This window comes from Coenobita brevimanus, chromosome 55, assembly GCF_032717465.1.
Source record: "Coenobita brevimanus isolate Jiangsu-jjx chromosome 55, ASM3271746v2, whole genome shotgun sequence".
In the NCBI taxonomy this organism is placed as follows: Eukaryota; Metazoa; Arthropoda; class Malacostraca; order Decapoda; family Coenobitidae; genus Coenobita; species Coenobita brevimanus.
The window spans coordinates 51,475,076-51,499,176 of NC_137008.1; the positions used below are offsets into that span (position 1 = coordinate 51,475,076).

The 24,101-nt window shown below is 43.3% G+C and overlaps 1 protein-coding gene across 1 annotated transcript in view; it reads left to right on the forward strand.

Moving 5' to 3' along the window:
- LOC145401382 (uncharacterized) overlaps positions 1–24,101 on the forward strand; it is a 372,455-nt gene that overhangs the window by 325,241 nt on the left and 23,113 nt on the right. The window lies entirely within an intron of this gene.

The window sequence follows — 24,101 nt, forward strand, 5'->3', positions numbered from 1 at the left end:
ACTGACCACACACACGTCCCTCAACTCCTTCCCTATCCCCTACAGGCAACGTGAGTTTTCATTCCACTGAGTTCACGCTTCAGACATTCCATTAGGTTATTTCTTCGTTTCGAAATCGACATAGAGAGCATCAGTGGCATACAAGAGCATGCTAAGGTGTACTGTGCAGAATAAATCGCACAGGAAGAGTTGTTACGAAATCCCAAAAGCCGCAACTGAGAGGTCCTTGGTTCGAGCCCCATGAGACATTTTTTTTACATAATGCCGCTCGGGGATGCGGGACTGGCCACTCTTGCCTTCTGACTGAGCATTATTATGGTCATTTTGCTATCATCTGGCGGAACTGGGCTGCTCTCTCAGTTTGAATACTAAGTTATGGTTGCACGTAATTTCATAAACCCCAGTTACCAGGTAGTAATGAGTCTCCTTGGTTACTAGTCACATCAGCCCTCCACTCTACACTTGGCTATCATCTTGAATTGAGAGGGGTTGTGGATCTTTGTCAGGTTAAAACAGACAGACTATAGTTGTGATTGACATTTGGTTATTTTTATTTGAATGTCAGGTTTCTAGTGATATTTTTGTACCCCACCCCCTCCACACACACACTTTATTTGGACTGTGGCATTTACTCTATTGGTACTCTTAGCTCTACTGTCCTTGAGCCTCTATGACGTAGGATGTGTTCAATTATCTTTGGCATTAGAGGGCTCGAGCCAGCATGACCTTCATATTCTGAATGAATAGCAGTGAATAACATGGCACTTCACTCTTACCTGTACCGTGACATTTTGAAATCCTACAGTATATTATGAAAAGTTGAACAGGAACTAAAAAAAGAAAATCAATCTCGTGCTGCTATAAATAAAGGTTGTTGCTGCTGCTGTTGTTTTGTTGTTGTTGAACCCCAGACACATTTGAATGTGAACTGAGTGGACTGTATGATAAAGCTGGGTTTCTCCTGTATGCCGCCGTTCTCCTTTCGGTGGATAGGCAGGGAGATGAAGGTGGTGAAAAGGGTATATATGAATGAGTCATAGGGAGAGAGTAATAGGCCTAGAAGCAGGTGGATGGATATGGTAATGGAGTGCTTGAGAAAGCGAGGAGACTGATGAGGAGGGAGAGTGAGAATGAGTATGTGAAAGTGTGGAGAAAGTAGTGTGGGAGTAGAAAATGTGTGTAGGGAAAGTGTGAGTGGAAAAAAGTGTGGATTTGTGAGTGTGTGAGGAGTGTGGAATGGTAGAGGGGTGCGAGAGATGTGGAATGATGTGGGTGTGGGGGGAGTGATAGTGTGGATGAGTATGTGGAAACTATGAGGATGTGGTGAGTGTGGAAGGGTCGTGGTGTTGGGGAAGGAGTGGTGTGGTGCTGGTGTGGACGGAGTAAAGTGAACGTGTGGATATGACAGTATGAATTGTGCAATGTGTGCAAGTGTGCAGGGGAGATAGTGATGGTGGCAGAGAGGTGGCTTGATATTGGTATAGAAGTGAGAGAGTGTAAGAGAATTGAAAGAGTGAAATTGTTGATGTGAAGGTAAGATGAGTGAGTCTGTTTGAGAGTGCGATGAATGTGAGGTGGTGGTGATGGTGGTGATTCTGGTGGTGGAGGTGGAAGGACAGAGGTGGCGTGGTGTGGGTGTCTATGAGAGAAAGCAGTGAAAGGAAAAGATGCTAGTGAGGATGTGAACGCAAGGAGAAGTCGTGTCTGAGTGTGGTGGTGGTAGTGATGGTGGTGGTGGTGGTGCTGATGGTAGGGACGGAGAGCGATGGTCATGTGGTATGTGAACATGGAAAAAATGTAAAAAAAAATGTGAGAGTGAAGAAGAGTACAATAAGGTGGGTGTAGCATATGTGGTGGTGATGGTAGGTGGTGGTGGTGGTGGTGGTGGTGATGGTGGTGGTGATGGTGGTGGTAGTAGGAAAGAGGTGTGGCATGGTGCAGGAACATTATGTGTGAGGAGTGTGACGGTGAAAATTAGAATTGGTGAGTGGGTGACAGTGTGGAAAGTGCGATGAGTTTGGTGAATATGGGAACGTGATGATGGTGGTGATGAATTAGATGTGGTGAGTTTGTGCGTGTGGTGAATGTGGTGATGTGGTAGGAAGTGTGGGGGTGGCATGGTACAGGAACATAAAGTGCAGAAAGTGTGTACAGTATGTGAAAGCAAAAATTGGTGTGTGATGGTGTGGTGAATATCGAAGGGAAGTGATGGTAGTGGTGGTGAATGAGCAGTGGAGAGTCTGTGAGTGTAGGGGGGGAGGGTGGTGGAGGGGTGTGGTAGGTAAGATAAGGGGTAGTAGTAGGGGCAGTTGTGATGGCGTGGTGCGGGAATATAGAAAAACTATAAGGAATGTGCATGTGAAAGTGTCAAGAGCGTGGTGGTGTGGTGTGGGAGTGGTTAGTAGTGTGGTAGGTAAGAGAAGGGGGCAGTGGTGGTGACAGTGGTGGTGGTAGCAGTAGTGTGGTATAGGTAAGGGAAGGGGACTGTGGCAGTAGTAGTGGAGGGAGTAATGGTGTGGTAGGCAGTGATGGTGGTGGTGGTGGTGGTGGTGGTGGAGGTGGTAGCATTGTGGTAGGTAGGGCAGGGGATAATAGTGGCAGTAGTTGTGGTTGTGGTAGGGCAATAATAGTGGTGGTGGAAACATTATGGTAGGTAAGGGAAGGAGAAGGGGGCAAGGGGTAACAGCAGCATTAGTGGTAGTGGAGGTAGCAGTGGTGGGTGGGGGAGCAAGGGGGTAGCAGTAGTGATAGTGGAGGTAGCAGTGGTGGGTGGGGGAGCAAGGGGGTAGCAGTAGTGATAGTGGAGGTAGCAGTGGTGGGTGGGGGAGCAAGGGGGTAGCAGTAGTGATAGTGGAGGTAGTAGTGGTGGGTGGGGGAGCAAGGGGGTAGCAGTAGTGATAGTGGAGGTAGTAGTGGTGGGTGAGGGAGCAAGGGGGTAGCAGTGATGGTGGCGTGGTGGTGGAACATTGAGATTATACTGTGTGCCGGGTCAACAGCCTCGCCTCCACCTGCCCCGGGATAAAGCAGAGTGCCGGCCAAGAGATGGAACACAAACATTTGCCCAGCACCCGCCACGGCTGACCTTTGTAACGTGCCGGATCCTAGCGCTCACACTCGGCTCAGGCTCTGTAATCCGCTGCCTCTATTTGTATCCCTTTGTACCCTATGGAGGAGTGGTTTTAACTGTTCCGCGAGCTGTGTGTTTGGCGTTTTGTAATTTTTTGTCTGTTTTATATCGTACATTTTTTTTTCTGGCAGTCCTATTTTTGTATCTCTTTGTACCCTATGGAGAGTGGTTATAATTCTCCCGAGTGCCGCTTCGTTTTGTACTATTTTTACATCATTTCTGACACTTCTGTTGAGGAGTTTTGTATCTGAAGTTTTTTTTCCGTAATCTGGACCATCTTTTTTGTATCTTTTTGTACCTTATGGAGGAGTGGTTTTAAATGTTCCATGTGCTGTATTTGACTGCTTCGTTTTGTACTCTCGTCTGGTTGTTTCATATTGTACTTTTTTGTAATTTATCAGCATCTGTTTTCATTTATTTGTACAGGTTAGGGGTGTCCTTGTAACTTTTACGAGTACAGTATTTGGTTGCTTCGTTTTTGTACTATTTTTACATAATATCCTCCATGCTTCGTTGAGAAGGAGTCTTGTATTTTTTTGCACCTTATGATATTCTTTTGTAATCCAGGTTTTTATTTATATCTTTGTACCCTGTGGAGAGTGACTTTAACTGTACTGCAGTCTTGTATCTGGCTATTTCGTTCTGTACCATTTTTTACATAATTTTCTCCACTGTCTGCCGATGAGGTTGGAGAGACACGGTGTAATCAAGCCTCCTCCTGCTCCGGTGTGCCTCCAGCCTACATTAACCCCTCACCTCACCCCGCCACACCCCACCTCACCCCACCCCGCCTCACCTGTCCCAAGAATTGCAGTTGCGGTGTTCTGTTTGCCGGGTGTGTAATCATGGTGTGTGCGGGTTACTTCTTACGAAAATCTTATGCATAAAGTGCCTGATGAACTCCCACTCTTTCTCACTTTTCACAATCCACAGATGGAGATGATGCTGAGGGAAATAGCAAAATGAAAGGCTTTAGAGAGACATTTTATTTCGTATTGCCAGTCGTTTCTCTCTTAATTTTTGTTGGAATGATTGTTTTTGTCTCATGTAAAAATTGTTCTTTGATGAAAAATAATTGCTCTGTACTGATTTTGCGATTAAATTTGTGGTGATCAGTAATGTTGTTAATCTGGAATGACCCAAAGCAAATCTTATCTCGGAATTATACAGAGCTTTACTCTGTTAAATAAGTGAATAAAAAATTAGCTGTATTGATGATGGCATTGTCGTTATCGAGAAAACAAGGAGATTTTGGGCATATATATTTCCCTTAGTGGTAAGCATGCATTATTCACTTTGTGCTTTGAAGTCGATCATTTCCGTATATATCCTACCTACTTCCTTCGCTTACCAGTGCAATATTAGAACATAAAGAGGGAAGCAGCGATATTGGTACAACTCCACTTAATTAGTACAGCTCCACATAACCTAACCCAACCCAGCCTCACGTACCGTACCCTAACCTAGCCTACCAAACCAAAACAACACCAGGACATACAGAGGGAAGTAAAGGCAAGGAACAGCACCATTTCTCTCTCGTCTCACTCGTTACGCCCCCGTGCCTCAACATCACAAAGTTTTTCACTCGTAAAGTCAACAATAACTGAGCAGCGATAGTGGCTTCGGTCCAGCATTATTGTGAGGCCTTCCCCTGTTGGTGAAATATTAATACGACTACGCTGCTCAAAGGGAATATTCATACGGTAATAGTTTGTAATAGTTTTCAGGATATACGGCATACTTCTTCACACACACACACACACACACACACACACACACATTATCGCACTGGAGGGATTGATAAGAGATATGCTCCCTTCCGAGTGGGCTTTCCTCAGCTGAATAAAATCGTCTGGTGTTGGATAATATTAATAAAACCGTCTGATAAAAATGAATAAAAATCGTCTAATAAAACTGAATAAATCCGTCTGGCGTGAAATGAAATGAATAAAATCGTCTGGCGTTAAAAATAAACTTAACAAAAATTCGTCAGTTGCCAAAATCACACCAAAATATATCTTTAAAAACATGTCCTCGGGCTGAAGGGACTAATACCAGCGAATCGGGGAGAAATTCCATTGATCATACCACCCTGGAAATACACCAGTACACCAGGAGGGAGGGTAGGAAGGGCGAGCCGGGGAGAATTCCACTGATAATACCACCCTGGAAATAATTATACCAGTACACCAGGAATAAGAGGAGGAGAGACTCGCACCACGCCTCGCACCCCTCGGCCACTGCCACCCCCCTTCGCCCTGGAACCCCCCCCCCTCCACCAGATTACCTGCCTAGAAACTGCGTGATTTTTCAGAGACTCTTCGTGGACTGTTGGCAGGAGGTGTTGGCAGGAATTGTTGGTTGGAGGTGTTGGCAGGAATTATTGGTTGGAGGTGTTGGCAGTAAGTGTTGGCAGGAGGAGTTGGCAGGAGGAGTTTGTAGGAAGTGTTGGCAGGAGGTGTTGGCAGTCTTTTTTAAACACATTCTACTCACCTTTTATACATTCTGGCCACTTTTTATAAATATCGGCCCCTTCACACTGAACACTTTTTATCTTCGACACAGCAACTTCCTGGTTATAAGACACCTCAGATTACTTCTTTCTTCCGAGATTTTTTTTTTTTCACTCGCCACCAGAAAGGATATATGTAAAACGTAGTCCGAATTTCCCTTATTTTCCGATCAGTTCCTTTTTTTTGGGGGGGGGGGGGCATTCAGCGAGGGAAAACGAAAAACGGACCAAATTAAAGAGGGATTTTCATTTTCTTTTATTGGTGTTATTATTATTATTATTATTATTATTATTATTATTGTTATTATTATTGCCACTACTACTACTGCTACTACTACTACTACTACTACTACTACTACTACTACTACTACTGCTACTACTACTACTTCTACGATACTACAACAAGAACAAGAACAACAACTACTAACTACAGTCATTTATTTTATTATTGATACTAGTATTAGTAACGTCTTCGCACTAGGAAAGTTCAAGAAAGGTAGTGAATGAATCGGCCAATTTAATCCAGAATAATGCGTTTATTCTCAGCCATAATCAATTCACGTACCTCTGCCTGTACATGATTCACGTGCATTAAATCGACTGCACGTAGTCTCAGTTACTGGCAGGATTTCAACTGATTTAAATAAGAGACTGCTTATCCTTGCAGATTTAAGATTAAGGTGTCTACAGTTTCTTCTTAAACCCTCTTAAGAGTTTTACAATTCGCACTTATCCCAAGGCATGTATTCTCGTCGGGTATGGAGGCTCCCTAGCACCTCCTCCTTAGCGATTTATTTTTTTAATGTGGCTGGTCAATATCCTTTTGTACGTTGCAGTAGGGTATGGCGATGTTTGAAGGATTTAAATATAACAGAGAATAGGACGGTAAAGTGTAATAAGCAAAACAAATCGCTTAGAAAAAAAATGTTAGGGAGCTTCCATATGGGCTCAAGACTGATCCACTGCAATACCGGACTTCTCCACTAGGGAAGAGTAAGTTGTAGAAGCTGTACCTCACCACGCTGGCTTAAAATGGGATAGGAAGAGTTGCGCTTTAAAGGTGAAAATCCAGGTGCAAGACCCACACCTGTTAATTACAATGCAAGTCCTCTACCCACCCTGCCACCTGATGCCCTTTACTTTTTGGGATAGCGTGCAAACTCGCAGTGAAATAATTGCCGTATTTTCCGAGAGAGAGAGAGAGAGAGAGAGAGAGAGAGAGAGAGACTCAAGATTTTTTTTTCCAGAGTCTAAAATTTCATGTAAAATTCTGCACTTATTTTCCTTCAAAATAAAATCATTATACATCTGGGACTCAAAAATTGCGTGTAAGTTTGTGTACACTTCTTTTCGAAATTTAATAGCAATAAAGGGAGATGTGCAAAAGTCAGAGTCAGAGGAGTTTTTGTGCTACTGTAACTGTAAAAGAAAATAGTACATTTGCTACTCTGAGATATAAGGGTGTACTGAAGAGCATAAACAGTGTGCACCATGAGGTAGGGTGGAGAGAGGGGTGAGGGTGGGGTGATGGGTGAGGGTGGGATATGGGTGGGATGAGACGTGAGGGTGGGGTGAGAGATCGGTATTCATGAAGTCTTCTAAGCTTACCCTGTGTTTAAGAATGTTTGTAAATATGCTCACCTTCACTCCTCCAGCCACCTGACACCTCCCAGTTAAATAAGAGGGAATATTAAAGTGACGACATACGAGGAACAAAGTGATATGTGATAGGGGTAAACTGTTATGAAGACTTGTTGATCTCTCTCTCTCTCTCTCTCTCTCTCTCTCTCTCTCGACACGGAATCCATCGTGAAAACAAATCCATCTTACGACAAGGATCCCATCGTAAAAACAGATCCACACCCATCGTAAAACAAATCCACACTTACGACACAATATCCAACACAGAAACAAACTTACGACAAACCCCATCGTAAGTCCGTTCGTGAATCCGCTGTGGTGGTGGTGGTGGTGGTGGTGGTAGTGTGGCGTCGCGGGGTTGATGGTGGCTATCAATTTCGCGCACCATCAGGGGTTTGACGGACTGCAGCCAGCCAATAGGGGGAAGCCTTATGACCTCCCTACCTTGATTGGCCTGTTTGAATGGAACCCCCAATCACTTGTGCTCTGTGTTGGCCAGCCCCGTGTCACCTTGTATACTCTCTGGGTTTTTCATTCCATAGCGTTCCTGAGACGAGTCAAAATAAGAGTACCTGCTGTGTGGTGTGGTTGTTAAGAGAATGTGCGTAAGTGTGTGTGTGTGTGTGTGTGTGTGTGTGTGTGTGTGTGTGTGTGTGTGTGTGTGTGTGTCAGGATCATACATCAAAGGGAGACGGAATATAGAGTTTGATTATCGAGTACTTAATAATGAGCTTCTGTGCACCGAGAACACCTTAATTAAATTTACAAGAATCAAAATATTCTGAAGCATCTTTAGTCACGAGAGAACGGTTCCTTGACGACGTTGCCTTTCGTAGATGTATTGTTATGTTCAGAAATTACGTAAAGAAATGCAAATGTTAAAAGTTAGTGTATTTACTTTTGTTTGGTTGTGCTGGAGTCACGATCTATTGGACTCACTTTTCATCAGTTCATCGTATTATAAGCAGTCGTCAGTCAGGAAATAATTGTGGGGTACCTATCGTCGCAGGAAGCAGGTATGATTTACAGGTATAATTTGCACACCTTCCCCTCATTATGCCTACCTTTCGTCAGTCAGGAAGCAGCTGTGGGATACGTATAGAAGAAGGTATAATTTACAGGTATCATTTCTAGCATTTCCCCTCATCCTACTTACCTACATGACAACTGTGCAATCGATAGGAATAAATCTACCTTAACCACAATAAAAAATAATAATAGTTTTTATTTTTTACACGATAACTCTCACACACAAACCACAATAGTTTACCTTTACAAAAGACACAATAGTTTACCTTTACAAAAACCACAAGAGCGTACCTTTACAAAAACCACAATAGTTTACCTTTGCAAAATCCCGGGTCAGTGCATATGCCCCCACTCCGGCAATATCGCCCTAAAACTTGAACCGGAAGACTGTAGAAAGCTGAGTGGAGGTGGCGAGGGGGATTGGGAGAGAGATCAATAACCCTGGATGCTGGTATGGGGAGAGGCAGGCAGGAGAGGGATGGGTGTTTGTGTGGTCTTTTCAGTGTGATGGCGTCTTTTTATATTTTATTTATCGCTTTTAGCACGTATTTTTTAATCCCTTGGTGACGGCGTTTTAGCTTGTTTATTTATTGATTTATTGCTAAAACCTGGTATTTTATTGGGGTTAAGAGAGTTCCCAATAATTGAAGGGACGAACGAAGGCTTGTACCTAACCCCTCCAGTAAAAAAATAATAATAATAATAATATCCTCTAAGCTGAATAAGATTTTGTGGAGATCGTAAGGATATAGAGAATAAAGACAACGTCCTATTCATTGGCAATAACCTCCCATATACTAAGCAAAATCGCCCGGAGACACTAACAATATATTTTTCAAAAGACGCCATCACATTGCAAGAGCTAGGTAACCATGACAACAACAGCTGGCCACAAGAAACAGCATAAACAGAAGGGAACAGTGTCGAAATGTTAACCTGACATTGTAATATCAGGATAAGGGACATGGAATTGGTGTTTTAAACGATGGAAGCCCTTGTGTGAGCCTCAATATGGATAAAATAATTGAAGAGGGGGAGATTAGGGGGTCTGATGATGGCACGTATGGGATGAGAGAATGATACGAGGAACGAATGGACTAAAATTTGTTATCATGGCGTATTTGTTTATGTTCTTGTTTATACCAGACCATTTTATTCTGCTTAACGAGAACGCCCAGGTAATGAAGGGGTTAGTGAAGGTGAAGGAGTGTAAGCGGTACGCCCTCTGTCTCTTGAGGATAATGGCGGAATAAGCATGAGATGGAGAGTGAGTATGATGTGAATTCAAGGGCTACTCGTTTTGTGTGACATACGGCGCAGACTGATTTGAGGAAGCGTAACGCGGGATTCTGTGTTACGGTAAATGCGACAAGCGATATCGGCCAATGGATGAACGTGACGGACGGTAGGGTTACGGTGTTTGATAGTGTGATCTGATGACTACTTGGCGAACTGAGTGTGACGTGACTGATGCTGGTGCGAGTGTCATGAGAGAGTGTGATCTGTGAGTGGGTTTGCAGTGAAGTGAGAGTGACATGACTGGTACTGGCGAGAGTGTAATGAATCAGTGTCATGGTGAGTGAGTGTGATAGTGGTGAGGCTGGTGACTGGACAATAACATGATGACTTCGTGGCAGTGAGTGTGCTGTGAGTGGTATCTGTGAAAGTGTGATGAACGAGTGTGGTTGATGAGTGGCTGTGGAAGGGAGAGGTAAGTGGTGGGGTCTCTTTGTGCTGTGGTACTGACGCTGTGGCTGTGGTAGGTGTTGATCTGAGGTGCTGTGCTGTGTGTAGTTGTATCGTAAAATTGGGAGTTGGGAGAGTGTGAGATTAGGTACATAAGATCTGAGAGTGCAGGAGTTAGGGACGATAATGAGTATAATATTAGGTTGGATGCTGCGATGATGGGATTAGGATGTGCAACGATTATGTTATGAGATTAGGGACTGGTGAGGATTAGGTTATAAGGTGGGGTGGGTATAGCATGAGATTAGGTGCTGTGATGTGTATAAATAATGTGAGTTTAGGCACTATGGTGAGTATAACATGAGATTAGTAGCTGTAGTGAGGATGAGAATAGAGACTTTTCTTGGTGAGCATGAGATTAGGTGTGGTGAGTCTAGCATGAGATTAGGTGCTGTGGTATAGCGTGAGATTAGCCATTGTAAATGAATGTGACAAGAATGAGCTCAGGAGGTGAGATGAGTGTGGGAGAAGGGGCTGAAACGAGATAAAAGAGGGACTGAAAAAGGGATGAGGAAGAGCTGAAAGAGGTACCGGTAAGAGGAGGAGTGAATGAGGTGAGAGTAAGAGAAGGGGCTAAAAGAGGTGAATGAAAGGACAGAAAGAGGTAAAAGAAAGGGCTAAAAGAAACAAGAGGAGAGGTGAAAGGAGAGACAAAGAGGTAAGACAAGGAACAGAGATAACAGGGTGGGGTGAGAGAGGTAAGAGTAAGAGGAGGGGCTGAAAGAGATGAGAGTCCAGCTGGTGCGATCAGTGTGACGAATAAGAGGAAATTAAAGAGGACAATTGGAGCGGGGGTGAGCTGGCCCGGGATTGCATTCGTGGTGCGTGGGTGAGGAGGTGGGGGAAAGGGTGTGGTAGAGAGCGCTAGGGTGAGGTAGGAGAGGGTGAGGAGGTGGTAGGGTGTATTGCTGATATGTTAAAGTGTAGAAATGTGTACATGATGTAGTGGGAGGTGGGCGGGTGTGGGGATCTGTAGTTGATATGGTAGGAGTGTATGGTAGGGTGTAAGTGTGTATGGTGATAGGAGAGGGTGAGGGGTATGGAGTTGATATGGTTAGAGGTGTAATTGGGTGAAATGCAAGCACATGAAATTGGCGAAAGTGACAACTGACAATACGAAAGGTAAGGAAGAGGGAAGAGAAGAGAATTTGTGTGGTCCAGGGGTGACTATGTGTTAAGGTGATAGGGAGAGAGACCGGTGCAAGGGTGAGTAGTGGGAGAGAGGGTACCTGATGCACTGAGAAAGGTGAAGGTGAGCGATGAGTAGTTAGAATAAATACTTGATATGGCAGTGGGATTGGAACGCAGAAGTAAGTTGATGAGGATGTGTGTTTAAGTTAGGAATGATCAGGATAAATGCAAGTGGGTAGTTTGGATAAGCACTGTATTTGTGCTGGTTAGGAGGTTGATGGGCATATGAGCACCCCTTCCCTACGAGGGCTCTCAGCTGAATAACGTCATCGGGTGGTAATAATTGTGAAATATGTCAGACGCCATCGCAGTGAAAGGGTTAGCATGGTGAGAGAGGGGTGGGAATGGAGATGCAGGAGTGAGTGGTCTGGCAGCAGAGGGAAAGGGTGGGGGTGAGGGATGCAGCGGGATGTAGGGGTGAGTAATTAATTAAGATAGTGAGAGTGGGTGGGGTGAGAGCTGGGGTGTGGGTCAGGGGTAGGAGGAGATATGGGTTGCAGTGGAATGTGTAGGTGGGCTGGGAAGAAGGATGTGGAAAGGGGCATGGTGAGGCGGTGCTGGGGAGGGAGACAGGGGGAGGGGCGATAGGAGGATGCGAATGACGAATGAGTGGATGGGTAGGGGTGCAAGGGTGGTGGTTTTTGGGTAACAGGGTGGAGGGACAGGGCTGATGTGAGTGGGTGAGGTTGCAAGGAATATATTCGTAAAGAGGACTGCAGTGAAATGAGGGATAGGGAGAGTGCAGTTTGCTGAGGTAAAAGGCTAGGTGTGATGAGCAAGAGTGTGTGGGTGGGCATGTGAGTAAGGAAGGTGTGTGTGCAGTGAGGTGTAGGATTGGGGATGATGTGTGACCAGTGGTGAGTGTCGGAGGGTGCAGGGGAGGGGTGTGTGTGTGTGGTAGGGTGCGTTGGGGTGCAGAGGTGGTAGTGACAGAGTAGTAGGGGTGAGGAGTGAGGGGGAGAGAGTATATGCGAATGAGTGTGTGGGGAGTGGAAGGGAGGGTTGTGGGGTGGGGTGCAGTTGGGTTTGGGGCGGTGGTACACATTATTAGCGGTAGTATATCACAGAGCGAGTTATAATGAGGCCAGTCTGACCCCCGTGACGACCACTGGCCCTCATAACCCTCTGGCATACGTCACTCTCCCTTTATTTATGGTACAACTAAATCACCGCCAATTGAAGACTTGCTTAGGAAATAGTCATCATCAAGGCAGTGTCTACAAATTCACTGCCACGTTGACTTAGATGATCAAGGTGCATTGCTGTCTCTGAAGAAGCTCCTTGATTTTGCTTCTTCCATCCAACCGGGGGATTTTCTACTTTATACTTACTACTAAAGACGATTTGGCTCAGCTGGAGAGGGACGCCTTCACGTGGTGGAAATTATATGACCTGACGACTCCGCTGCCCGGTTATTCAAACGTCCCTCAACTCCCTCCCCATCCTCCGAAAGGAAGATGGTGGACTGCTGGGCAGCTTCAGCCTGCAGTTCACTGGGTTCACATTTCAAATGAACCAGAAAAACGATCCGGCATAGAAGATATATTTTTTTTATAAATAGCCTCACTAACCACTCCATTTCGAGGATTCTTTCACAAATGAAAGAAAATGTTTTGGAAGCAGCAAAGAATAGACTAAAAAGTGGATATGAAGGGTTAAGGCAAATATTGTCAATGCTTTATTTATTTATTCATTCATTCATTCATCCACTCATTCATTCATTCATTCATTCATTTATTCATCCACTCATTCATTCATTCATTCATTCAATCATTCATTCATTTTGCCATACTCATTTATTTATTTTATTCATTCATTCATTCATTCTACGATGCTAACCAGTGAAACCTACAATGTTTACGACTCTACACTTCTCTTTGGCGGTGATGTTGGTAAGCGCGTCATCCATTAACAACAAAAACATTATTAGAGCGGTTGCCATGGAGACCTTAGTGAGCTCCACGCCTCCCTAGTGAAGCTTACATTTTTTTTTTTTTTTTATCGGGATGCAACAAATAGAATGTGGAAAAGATGGGTAATGTGTGTGTGTGTGTGTGTGTGTGTGTGTGTGTGTGTGTATGAGAGAGAGAGAGAGAGAGAGAGAGAGAGAGGTTCGTCAGAGAGACACCATTAATTAAAGCAAGAAAGATAATGCGACGACACAAGTATTTTTAAAAGACACATTTTTTCTTTTTTTCTTTTTTTGGGGGGAGGGGGAGGAAGAGGCACAGTAATCATAGCTGCAGCATGTTCCAGAAAATACATCCATAATTTTTAGTGCAATAGAAATAAAAATCGAAATAGGATGCTTTAAGTATTTTGTGATAAAGGCAAGTAATTTAATTGGGAAAAATGAAGAGGTAATTAAGATGCAAGAGTAAAATCTAACTTTGGGAATTTAAATACAGAAAATTGAGCATAAATCTAAGAATATTTCAAGAGGAATTTAAGAAGTTATTTAAGACGTAGTGGAGAAGAAATGTGGTAGGATTTCTGTAATTTTATTCACTTCACCCCGAGGACGTCTTCTTCATTTTCTTGTATGAAGGACTGGTCTGTTGAGCTTCAGAGAGAGAGAGAGAGAGAGAGAGAGAGAGAGAGAGAGGATACGCAGAACACACACACACACACACACACACACACACACACACACACACACACACACACACACACAGTCGGGGGTGGGGGTGGGGGGGCTCGTGGCATCCTCGACACCAAAGCGACAAAACCGGATAATCAGTCGACGATGCAGCTTCCTGAAGGCACGGAAGGAGGCCCTGAAGCGGAATCTCTCTCTCTCTCTCTCTCTCTCTCTCTCTCTCTAAGATGAATGAAAAGCTGACCTTATCGTTCAAAACCGATTATTCTCTTTTTTTTTTTTTTTTTTTTTAATCATTTTTTTTACCATGTACAGTACGTAGGAAAGATTTTTATTATTATTATTATTATTATTATTATTATTATTATTTCTTTTAGCTTCGTCTCTGTTTCTGACACTTTCGCTTTTAATTTCTCTTATTTTTTTCGTCTTTTTTTATGTAGATCAAGTTTGTGACATTTCATTTGGTTCGCTACGACTTCTGATTACTTTAACTTTTAACCTTTTAAAATTGGTGAGTAGTAGTAGTAGTAGTAGTAGGAGTAGGAGTAGTAGTAGTAGTAGAAATAGTAGTAGTAGTAGAAATAGTAGTAATAGTAGTAGTAGTAGTAGTAGTTGTTGTTGTTGTTGTTGTTGTTTTAACATTATTATTATTATTATTATTATTATTATCATGATCATTATTATTATTTCTGTTGTTGTAGCCCCAGGTTCATCTGAAATGTGAACCCAGTGGACAGCAGGCTGAAGTTGTCCTCCTCCCGCAGTCCACCATTCTCCTTTCCTGGGATAGGGAGGGAACTGAGGGACGTTTGTATAACCGGCAGTGGAGCCACCCAGGTATATCGGTGCCACCACGTGAAGGCGTCCCTCTCCTGCGCCAAAGAGTAGTGACTACTAGAAGAGAATTTTAAGGTGTAATATGCAAAATAAATCGATCAGGAAGAGATGCAACGAAGCCTTGTATGTTACCTGTAATACGGTGCTTTGTTTGGTAGATTCGATGAGAGAGAGCGAGAGAGAGAGAGAGAGAGAGAGAGAGAGAGAGAGAGAAAGGGAGAGAGAGTCAGAATTGGTCATTAACTCCCATCCTGAGGTAACATTGATTGCAATCTGGCATTCATTCTGACCTTTGCCAGAGCACCGGTGGCTTAATTATTGCTGAAGGTGCTGAGGGGGGCGTTTTGAGCACGTCGGGCGAAGAAAAAGATGATGATGATGGTGATGAAGAAGAAGAAAAAGAAGAAGGAAGAAGAGGAGGAGTAGGGGGAGGAAGAGAAGAAGAAGAAGGAGGAGGAGGGGGAGAAGAAAATGAAGAATTAGCCAGTTTGATTTAATCTTATGCTTATCCTTATGTTTGTCTTGATCGATGAAGTATCTGCAAACGTCTCACCTGATCAGTTAACCCTTTCACTACGATGCCATTTTTATTCTTGCCACCACTTAGCGATTTTCTTGTTCACCTTAAAGTAACCTTAAACTTGTCTTTGTCTTGATCAGTGAAGTCTTGATTTCCCAAACCTTTTTATTCATTTTCTTTCTTTCTTTCTTTCTTTTCCTTTTTTTTTTTTTTTTTTTTTTTCCAAACTTCTCACTTACCACAAATCGTTTTAAATTCACACATATAGAAATTCCTGTATCATCTTATCAATGTAAATAGTTATAATTCGACTTAAATCCAACGTTATCGCTTATGTATTCCCTCTGAAATTCGGTCAGCGTCCTATCTTATCATTGTTAACTCATCTCTGCAGGACGATGGTAAAAGAAATGGCAACAAAATATTATGAAAACCACGCATATCTATAACTATTCTTGTACAACAGAATTTTATCTATCTGTCTATAACCAAACGCCTTAAATCCCTGGTGGCCACAAACAAATCGCCTCCATGTCGCCCTGTCCCCTGCCATTTCGCTGCCCTACCCCCGACTTACAATTCCCTTTCTCATATTGATATAGATAAAAATCAGCTTAATGTCAGCGCTGTCTCTGAAATATTAAAGTCCAATAGGTTGACAGAGATATTCACAGTCGCTCTTTTACTTCAGAATTGATATTAATACGAATCAGCTTATAATTCCAACGCCCTTACTGAAGTATTTGCTCTGCGGTTCGGTCAGTGTCCTATCTTTCGTCGGTAATCGTGGTGCAGCGGCGTTGTGACTCCATCAGCAGGGGCAGGGGTGCTTAGCAGGATGGCGGTGTTTGCAGCAGGGTAATAGCGGGCCACATAATGCTTTGCCACAGCTGCCCTCCAATAATTGCCCGGCCTAATGCTCCTGCAGCTGGGTCCGTCCCCCCCTCTCACCCTCGACCCCCATACCCCCTGGCTCCTATCCCTACTTCCTCCTACTTACTCTCCTCCCCTACTCTTCCCCAATCTTCATTCCTCTGTCTTCCCCCCCTCCCCTTGTCTTCTTCCCCTCCTTCCCCTCGCACTTTTCTTTCCTGCCGTCCCCACCTCCCCTTCTTCCAACCCTACCCTCACTTTTCACTTCCGTTTCCTCTCTCCACCCCGTCCCTTCTTACCCTCTCCTTTCATTCCCCAACCTCGCCCCCTCTCTTTTCCTTCCCTCACTCTCCCTTCCCCACCCCTTCTTCCCCATCCCGCTCTTTCCCAACACTGCCCCCCTTTTCCCCTTCCTCTGTCCCTTCCTGTCTGCCCCCTCTTCGCACCTCCACCCTCTCTCCCCATCCTACCATTCCCCATTCCTCCCCTCCCCCTCCCCCTGTGTCTGCTGATGGGAGTGGGGGAGAAAGGGAGAGGGGGAGGAAGGGGGAGGAGGGGAAGAGTGTTGTTAATGACTAAGCTGCTCATCCGTGTATCCATCCACCTTTAATCCCTTCAGCCAAAAACGTCTTTAAGTCTTGCTGTCTCCAGGTAATTTCTTTTTCCACTTCGAATGAGACTTTTCGATTGGGGGGGGGAGTAGTTTAAGTGTTCATAACGTGAGTCTTTTCCAAAAATTTTATAAAACTTCCTGGAGGTAACAGGGATGAACCGAACAAAAGAGTCGCTGTAGTGATGGGGTTAATTGGCTATTAATACAGGAGGAGTTTTGATGAACACACTTTACAGGACCTGGTGGTGTGTGTGTGTGTGTGTGTGTGTGTGTGTGAGAGAGAGAGAGAGAGAGAGAGAGAGAGAGAGAGAGAGAGAGATATACATGTCAGCATGATAGATAAAATAATTCCCTTACACAACGAAATGATAGATAAACAAAGCATAGTAAAGCATCGATGTTGTAATGAAGTGACTCCGAGGTAAAATAAGAAAGTAATTAACTGGTAGACAATAGACCTAAATTATTCCGTTTAACAATAGACTTAAATAATCCCGACTGAAACACCTGAGTATAGTTAAATAATTTCCCGAGTTAAATAAGGGAGTGAATGTTAAATTGTTAAAATAATTCTGCTACACATAGGAATGGTGGTTGTGGTAATTCAGGGTTACAGAGTCAAAATAATTCAGTATCATTTATTGTTATTTATTGTTATTTTTACAGTCGATAATTTAGGGTAACTTATTATTAGGGCCAGTATAATTTAGTTATTTTTTTTTAGCATCTATAATTATTAATGGTTACTTATTAATAGAGTTAGAATAATTCAGAGTTGCTTGTTATTATTCAAAGTAATTCAGGGTTTCTTACTTCAGGGTTACTTAATACCGCCAAAATAATTCAGAGCCACAAATTAGAATGGTAGTTACTGTAATAATTCGTACTTACGTATTAAAGAGGAAGATGAATTATTCCAAGTTACATCTGGGAGTGATAGAATAATTTCTGCCTCTACAAACCCGTAATAATGCAATGGTTTCAAGCTAAAAAAGGAAGATGGCGAAGGTTATGTATTCACACCTGTTTATTGCTTGCAGGAATTGAAAGATTCGGCCAGCATGTAGTTTGTCTTGTTTGTCTGTCTGCCTTTCTGTGTGTCTGTCTGTTTGTTTGTTTGTCTGATCTTTACAGGTCACAGTTTTCCGCCAGTTGTTCTGGAAAAAAAATCGAATGGTAGGTATCCATAAACTCTGGAAGCCTATCGTTTTTCATCAAAATCGGCCGAAGGCCCTGGGCTGGATGGGAGGTGGAAACCCCTCAGTGGCCGTGGGTCCGGAAATCGTCGGGACCAAGTGGCCGGCTATGGCAACGTTTTTTCAGGTTTCGAAAATCGATTTTTTTTTTCTTACCAATAAGATTTTGTGGATATGTGGGTCATGGGCCAAGGAAGAGCTGATTAAATTTTGGTGGTGATCAGAGACGCCTGTTATAGGCACTGGCGGAGGTATGCGCTCTCTGCGTGCTGTGGTAGGTAAAATCGTTCAGTTATTCATTCATTATTCATTGAGGTGAAAGTTTAAATCTTTGGGAGTTACACATCGAAATAATAGAATAATTCAGGTACCTATAAGACTGATAGCTGTAATAGTTTAGCGACACACTTGGGAGCGGGAGGTGAATATTCCTAAATGCGCGTTAAATACGGGAGGGATAGCTGAAATAATTCCTGCCTCCACAGCCCAAGGGTAATTACTATAAATGATTCCTGGCTTCACACAGGCATGAGGGAAGAGATTATTCCGAGTTTCGCTGGAAGAAATAATTCCTAGTTTCACACCAGGATGATTGAAGTTATTCCTAGTTTCATACCAGGATGAGACAAGAATAATTCGTGTTTCAGACCTTTGTTGGAGAAGAAATTATTGCCAAGTTTCACACAGGGATAATCATCATCATCATCATCATCATTCCAAACACCAAATTGGAATTATAAAAGAAATAATTCCGGGTTTCGCACTGGAATTATACAAGAAACTATACCAGGTTTTCAACTAGAATTATTGAAGAAGTAATTTGGAGTTTTAATAGATGAAATAATACCAATTGTCACACCAGAATGATAAGCAAAATAATTCCAGGTATCACACCGATATGATGGATAAAATAATTGCAGGGCCTCACATCAGAATGAGATATGGTATAATTCCACCTTGCACAGCGGAATTATAGAAAAAAAAGTTATTCCAAGTTTGACTGCTGATCAAGAGTCGTAATGGCATGTGAAATTATAATAATGTCTGAAGTAAAAATAAATAAATTAACCAATAAATAAGTAAAAAAATAAATGAAACTGGATGAAGAACTGGGGTGAGATTATTGCAACAGTGAGGGAAAAAAATATTGTCAGGAGGTAGAGTAGGAAGTTGCAGTGTCTGAGAGAGAGAGAGAGAGAGAGAGAGAGATTGCAACAGTGAAAGAAACGTGTGGGTGTGTGAGGGAGGGTGGCTTGGTAGGGCGAGTGTACGGGAGTGGTCCTTTATAAGCGCATCGTGACCAGGTGGCTATGTAAATGGGAATCGAGCGAGGTGTGTGGGGGTGGGGGACGAGGGCTGTGCGAGGGGAGGGGGGGAAGAGGGGTGAGGGGGGAAGGATAGCCACAGCCGGGCCTGTCACCACCACGTGCCAAGGGGAGCGTTGCCCCCCGTATGGACGACTCGCATACCCTCACCCACCACACTGCCCTCTCTGACCTCCCGCCCCCCTTCACTATCATCTAAACTGTTTCCCTTCCTAAACTGTTTCCCCCTTCCTCACTCCCTTACTTCCACTGCCCCCTCCCCTCCCCTCCCCTCACTCCTGCTGCCCCTCTTCCTACCCTTCCTCCCACCCTTACTGACATAGCCCCCCCACTCCCGCCCCAACCCACAACAGTCGCACGGAGGGAGAATATATGTGGTGTACTCTGTGTGTGTGTGTGTGTGTGTGTGTGTGTGTGTGTGTGTGTGTGTGTGTGTGTGTGTGTGTGTGTGTGAAGGAGAGAGAGAGATTGTAACACACACACACACACACACACACACACACACACACACACACACACACACACACAAATAAACAATAAGAAAAGAGCGAACTAACGACAAAACATTTAAAAAAATTACTAAAGACATTGAATAGACTGTTACATGGCACTTCAGAATCTCGACTAAAAAGCAGCGAAAAGTAGTGTGAGATATAGAAGTATGACGAGTAGATGAGAGTAGACGAAGATTGAAGGAGGACGTAGTTGGGGTAGATACGAAGAAGTTAAGAGGAGAGAAAGAGGGACCATGATAACAGCAAGGGGGTATGTTGAGAGATTTTAAGTTTGTTCATCTTAACTTGGCTGGGATTTACGTCAGTCTCATCTTTTATTCCCGTAGATCAAGGGCAGGATTAGATAGTACTAAGGCTCTAAAAATCCTCCCTAACTCTATGTCGTGGTGTCAGTCTGCAGTTCAAAGGGTTCACGTTCAGATAAGCTTGGAGCCACAATGATAACAAATCTCTTCCTTGTGACCTTTCCATTGATAAAGAGACGGCCTCGTTTAATATATCCTTGCATTGGTATTTTTTTAATTTTATTTTTTGCTTTTTTTTTTGGGCCCAGTTTAGTGAAGAAAGGTTAATTACCATGATTACTTTATTACCACGCACCGGAGCCTCGCCTCTCACGTCCACTTCACTTATTTCCTTTGGTTTATATCACGACCCACCTGACGAGAAAAAAGATGCCGTTTGTGTTAGTATGAATTTTATGTTTTTATTATTATTGTTATTGTTCGAGCGAGCGAACAGAGCGAGAACACCAAATTTAGGCACAGTTTGGACCCCCGACATTCGTGCCCGAGCGAAAGATTTAACGCATCAGCAAGAAATGGGGGCAGGGGTCGGGAGGAAAACTCTGTAGTACAGTAGCGAACTTTTTTGTATGTCTCAGCCAATATTGAAGTTGCAAGAACGATAGACACTGAATTGGAAATCGCATAAAAATCCTCAATTACTTTCATTTCATAGAAAACCCGTAATTCTCAGTAGTTTTTTCGTAAATCGAGGAAACGATTTTTTATAAGGCAGATTAGCATAACAGCCGGCTGCGCAAGAAGTGACGGTCTAAGGTTGCGTGAGTAGCGCGGCAGTATTTTCCAGCGATTGCTGAGAGCAACCAGGTTTAGCCTTTTCAGAACAAGTAATACCTTATGTTTGGCCGTAGACCTAAAATTAATACAAGAGGAGTATTGGTTTCAGGAAGTGTGAGGGAATATTTTTGGTGTAGTCTATTAAGTTCTTTTTAATATTTTCAGGTCAGGGGATCAGAGGAAGATGATGAGCCACATTAGACAATATTCAGCACTGCCTGACTTGCACGCTCGCTCGCTCGAACACATTCCTCACTTTCAGTGTGGACTCATATTACATGTTTATTATTATTATTATTATTATTATTATTATTATTACTACTACTACTACTACTACTATTATATGAGAGGGGGGGGGTGAGCTGGGAGCAGGGCAGTGAGATGGCAGGGACAGGGCGACATGCAGGCGATTTGTTTGTAGCCAGCCCTTACGGGATTAAGGCGTCAGACAAATAGATAGATAGATAGACGATTATTATTATTATTATTATTATTATTATTATTATTATTATTATTTGTCGTTACTGACATTCCTTGCATCAAAATGTGTTAATTATCATCTGTTAACCACGTAAACATTGATTTTTTTTTTCACTTCTGGATGTTTGTCTCTTTCTCTGTCTGTCTGTTTCTCCATCTCACCCTCTCAAGGACGTATTAAAGTGAATATTGATGATGATAAGGAAGCTTTGTGAAAAAACAGTGGGTCTGTATTGGGTTGACGAGTAAATATCAGTTGGATTTGAATGTTCGCATATTATTTCGAGCTTAAATAAGTGGGCAGAGTTAACACACACACACACACACACACACACACACACACACACACACACACACACACATCTGTTTCAACTCTGACAGTACAGTACACACATCACGCAAATCGTACAATAGTAAGGTGTGGAGAAATTTTGTATGCTCGGAGAGGCTCAAGCCATCACAGTCCCACACCTGAAATGTTTACAGCACACACACACACACACACACACACACACACACACACACACACACACACACACACACACACACACACACACACACACACACACACACACACACACACACACACACACACACACACACACACACACACACACACACACACTGCAAAAAATTGCATAAGAGGAGAGGTGATAAAGACGTAAGGAAATTCAGTTTCCCAAACAGAGCAATTGATCAGTGGAATGCACTACCGAATGAAATAGTGTGTGCCAAAACAATTCACAAATTTAAGGATATGTACGATAAATATGGTTTAAGACACGGGACACTACGAGCTTGACTCATTCTTGTAAAGATACAATTAGGTAAGAACACACACACACACACACACACACACACACACACACACACACACACACACACACACACACACACACACACACACACACACACACACACACACAGAAAGATGGGAGAAAGAGGAAGAGAGGAGGAGAGACAGAAAAAAAATGATAAACATGAAGAAGTAGGCAGCATTACATCAAGTGAGTGGATGATGGGCGCCCCCACCACCTACCACCAAGTTAGAGACGTACTGTAGAACCCACAAATGAGTGAAAATCATGAAACGCTGCACAAGACAAGAGGATATTGCGTGGAAATGATCATGCGGTGATGAAGACGTGCCCAGAGAGAGAGAGGGAGAGAGAGAGAGAGACTCAGGCAATATTAACTGCTCGTGTGTGTGTTGGGGAGAGGGTGTACTCGTGTGTGTGTGTGTGTGTGTGTGTGTGTGTGTGTGTGTAGGTGGGGGGGGGTTGTGTCTGATGATAATGCCTGCCGCCCTATAACCCAAGGTCCTTCAGGGGTTTGACTCAACTATTGCATCCTCAAATATATTCATGAACAGAGAGGCACATAGAAGGAGGCAGGGCACACACACACACACACACACACACACACACACACACACACACACACACACACACACACACACACACACACACACACACACACACACACACACACACACACACACACACACACACACACACACACACACACACACAGGTATTAATATGACTGGCTCCCACACAAAGAGCCCTCCTCCTCATCCTCCAACAATTGCTGCATGTAATTGGAGGTGCCTGTTCTCTCTTGCCCTCAAAGGTCTCCCCATTACCTCACAGACTCAGTGCCTCCAGGTGACCTATTCGTAAAGCATCTTAGAGTACATACCACTTAGTTGCATTACATATAGTTTCCTACCACTTACTTATTTTCAGCATTCATTTGGTTTTGTCACCTTTTCTCGATCACTTAGTTCCATACCACTTAGTTGCCTACCACTTACCCACCACTTAGTTACATACCACTTAGTTCCATACCACTTACCCACCACTTGGTTACATACCACTTAGTTCCATACCACTTAACTGCCTACCACTTACCCACCATTTAGTTATACCATTTAGCTGCATACCACTTACTTACCTACCAATTAGATACTTTCTGTACCACTTAGTTACCTACCACTTAGAGTTACATGCCAGATTGTTACCTATCACTTAGTTACACTTAGCTGCATACCACTTAGTTACTTACCACTTAGTCACGTATCACTAAGTTGTTATCAGGAATCGTTTGGCTCTGTCGCCTTTTTTCAAGTTATTATTAGCGCAAGTTAGGTCGTTTTAAATAGCCGTGTGAATTAGGGTGAGAACTTATATAAATACGACTTTAGCTCAAGAAAGTTTATAATTATTGTCTCCCTTGCGTAGATGCTTTTGGTGGCCATGTCAGTAACGATGAGAACTTATATAAATGTGACTTAAGCTCAGGAAAGTTAGGATCAGAAGATATGTAAATATGACTTAGTCCCAGGAAGGTTTATAAATTCGGTGTCCCACGCTTAAATGCTCTCAGGTGTTGGTGCTGTCGTGGCCCCTCAGGTGATCTTGACACCTGCCCATCCACAATTACGCCCAGGGATTGTTGTCGGTGGAGTTGGAGGCCGCGTAACTCCCTTTTCGTTGCGATTTATTCTGAGCTGTATTGCACGAGCAGGTTGCATAGGAGGTCTCGTAACTTCTTTTTCTTTGTGATTTATTTTGCATTACTTTTTACTGTGGCAAAATATATCTGTGCCGAAAATGGGTAAATATCGTAAAAGAGAATATCAGGCTCACTCGTTGTTGTTGTTGTTGTTGCAGCCCCCGAGTGAAGCCAGTGGACTGGAGGAAACCGGCCATTTCAACCGTGTGCTCCCTGAGACCCTGTGTTATGTTGAAACACGTGTTGTGATGTCCAAGTGAATAATAATAATAATAATAATGATGATGATGATGAT